Genomic DNA, 2667 nt, shown 5'->3' with positions numbered 1-2667 from the left:
TCCGAGGATTCCTGTCAACAACAGAAAAAAAACCCCAAACAATTCCTGCTCAAAACCAACAAAAAAAAAATAAAAACAAGAAATAAAACAAACAAGAAATAAACCCAACAAACTTCCTGTTTAAAAACTGAGAAAAAAAACCAACAACCAAACAATTCCTGTTAAAAAAACAAACAGGGAAAAAAAAAAACCAAAACCAAAAGCAAGTGAATGATCCACAGGAAAACACAAACTGGGGGTGAAATCAAGGGATTGCCCAAAATGTTGTTATTTAAATGGTTTTTAAAGCTGGATCAGGAAAGAACTGAGAGATGAAAACACAGCAGCACATGAAAATGCACTTCAGGCTCAGCCAGGCCTCAAGAGTTCCTCTAAAGAGTTTTAATATTTAATATTAAACCATGTGTGGAACTTCCTTTTCACATAATTAACAACAAATTACTCTGAGCAATGAAGAAATTGGAGGAATATGTGAACTGTGTCCAAAAATGCAACATGAACTGATTACTCACAACGTGCATGTCTTTGTACTTCAGCCTTAAAACCCAGAGAGCACAGTGAGAAATGGAGAATATTTTAATCTTCCAGGGATGCCACAGAGCAGCTCCCAGCACAGTAAGCAGGGCTCAGACAGCTTTTCCTGCTCCACTCCTTTAAGGATTCCAGGAGGGATTCCACACCCACTGTGTCAGCACGTGGACAACAAAACCCTTAAATTTCAGTGACACAACCACATCCATTTTTAAAGCTGTTTGACTTTCTTTTTTAAATCCTAAAAGTATGATCGGCCCAGTGACCAGATTTCGGGGGTTTTTTTGTTAAGAAAAAACTGTACTCTGCAAAAATGTTACTTAAAATTTATTTCCAGTTTGATAAGATACTCGGATATCTATCCTGCAAAACATTTCCATTTATTTTTAGTTCCCAGACTCCCCAGCAACGTGCACATGAAAAGGGCAGAGGGACAACCAACAAGCTTTCAAGACTTAATTTTGACTTTGAACTTGGAATAAATTCCCCCCAACAGTTCGTAGGGGGGCATTTTACACAACTTTAAATAATTAGAGCTTTGTTTCCTTCTGAGAAAACAAAGGGAAGAGCCTGTCTGCACTCTCAGAAACTCCCTGTTTGAGTATATACTTATACACAGTTTGTTTCCTTGACAAAAGTTCTTTTCCAAAGGTCTTCACCCGTTCCACGAAAACAAATTCCAGCCCAAACCTTCCTGCAGCCTCAGCCCAGGGGTCACCTTTGGTCACACCTGGAAAGGAGAATTTAAAACAGAGCTAAAATAAAATTCACCCTCATCCCCAAGTCCTAAATGTCTTGTAAAGGTTTAGGATGTTAACTGTATGCAGTAAGTTCCCTCATGTAGGAATCAGAGCCACAGAACAATGAATATCTTGCCTGTGGCACACCCAAACCCAAAATTTGATGGTTCCAACAGCTAAATCATAATGAGGCCCTAAACCATCTCAAAAATATTACCCTGCTGCAGAACACCACTGGCACTGTACTGTAAGTTATAATTTTTACCTGAAGCTGGATCCAGCTGGACCTTTTCCTTTCACTCTCCCAACAGAATTCCTGCTTAGTTGTCACCCACATTCACGGCAGTTTATCCACAGACACAGGTGAAGCTTCATCTCTATCCTGCACCGCAAAGCATTTTGGTAAAACAGAGTTTTTCAGCAACTCTCATCTTTGATACCAAGTATCAAATCTTTCCAACAACTCTCAGGGATTTGTAGGGCCCTGTCTTTTTGAGCCAGGGGAGGTGGAGGTGAGCGAGTCCCCCCAGAGCCCAGGGACTGCACAAAGGGCCAGGCAGGAATCTCAGCAGGGGATGAAGCCCAATTTACCTGTGTGCTGCTTCCCCTGATGGAAGCGGTGCCCTGGGTTTGATGAAACCCGTCACAAGTCCACGGAGAGGAGCAGGCGAGGAGGTTGGCACCTGACACAGAGAGCCCTGCCAGGGCACAGCTGGCACCTCATCCCTGCAGCTGCCTGGGAAAGGATACGGGATCATGGAATGGTTTGTGCTGGGACCTTAAAGCTCATCCCATCCCACCCCTGCCATGGGCAGGGACACCTTCCACTGTCCCAGGTTGCTCCAAGCCCTGTCCAACCTGGCCTTGGACACTTCCAGGGATCCAGGGGCAGCCACAGCTTCTCTGGGCAACCTGTGCCAGGGCCTCCCCACCCTCACAGGGAACAATTCCTTCCCGATATTCCAACTAAACCCTGCCCTATTTCAGTCTGAACCCGTTCCCCCCTGTCCTGTCACTCCAGGCTCTTGTAAAAACTCCCTCTCGGTCTTTCTTGTCGCTTCCCTTCAGGAACAGAAGGACTGCCCTCCTGGGCCACGCAGGCCCTGCCCCTTCCCCATCCCACAGCTGGATACAACACGAGCCCCTGCGAGGCTCCGGCTGCCCCTCGGCGCACCCACAACACCTCCAGGGCGCTTCCCTGGGGGGAGAACCGACTGTCCGGCATTCCCGGGCACAGCCAGCGCCTACCGCCCCGATCCCCCCGGAGCCGCTCCCAGCCCGGCCCGAACGGCACCACCCGCGCCCCCCGCCCGAGGGTTCCCCTCCGAGGGCGGCCGGGGCTGGGGGATCCCCTCCGAGGGCGGCCCCGGCCCGCCGAGCGGCCTCTCCCCCCCCC

General features: G+C 48.3%; 1 long non-coding RNA gene across 2 annotated transcripts in view; it reads right to left on the bottom strand.

Annotated features, from left to right (window-relative positions):
* Positions 1–361: 361 nt before the first annotated feature.
* Positions 362–2667, bottom strand: part of LOC113960388 — a 15177-nt gene continuing 12871 nt past the window's right edge. Inside the window, exons 1-4 of one of the 2 annotated variants that reach the window (XR_003532024.1) lie at positions 2446–2462; positions 1863–2007; positions 1537–1653; positions 362–1261 (exon numbers count right to left, since the gene is read on the bottom strand). This is a non-coding gene — a long non-coding RNA (uncharacterized LOC113960388). Of the gene's footprint in view, positions 1262–1536; positions 1654–1862; positions 2008–2445; positions 2463–2667 lie in introns of those variants that run through there. The other variant, XR_003532023.1, reaches the window with a different exon arrangement.

Source organism: Corapipo altera, unplaced genomic scaffold (assembly GCF_003945725.1).
Source record: "Corapipo altera isolate COAL_440 unplaced genomic scaffold, ASM394572v1 292, whole genome shotgun sequence".
Taxonomy (NCBI): Eukaryota; Metazoa; Chordata; class Aves; order Passeriformes; family Pipridae; genus Corapipo; species Corapipo altera.
This window is presented reverse-complemented; position numbering and strand designations above follow the sequence as displayed.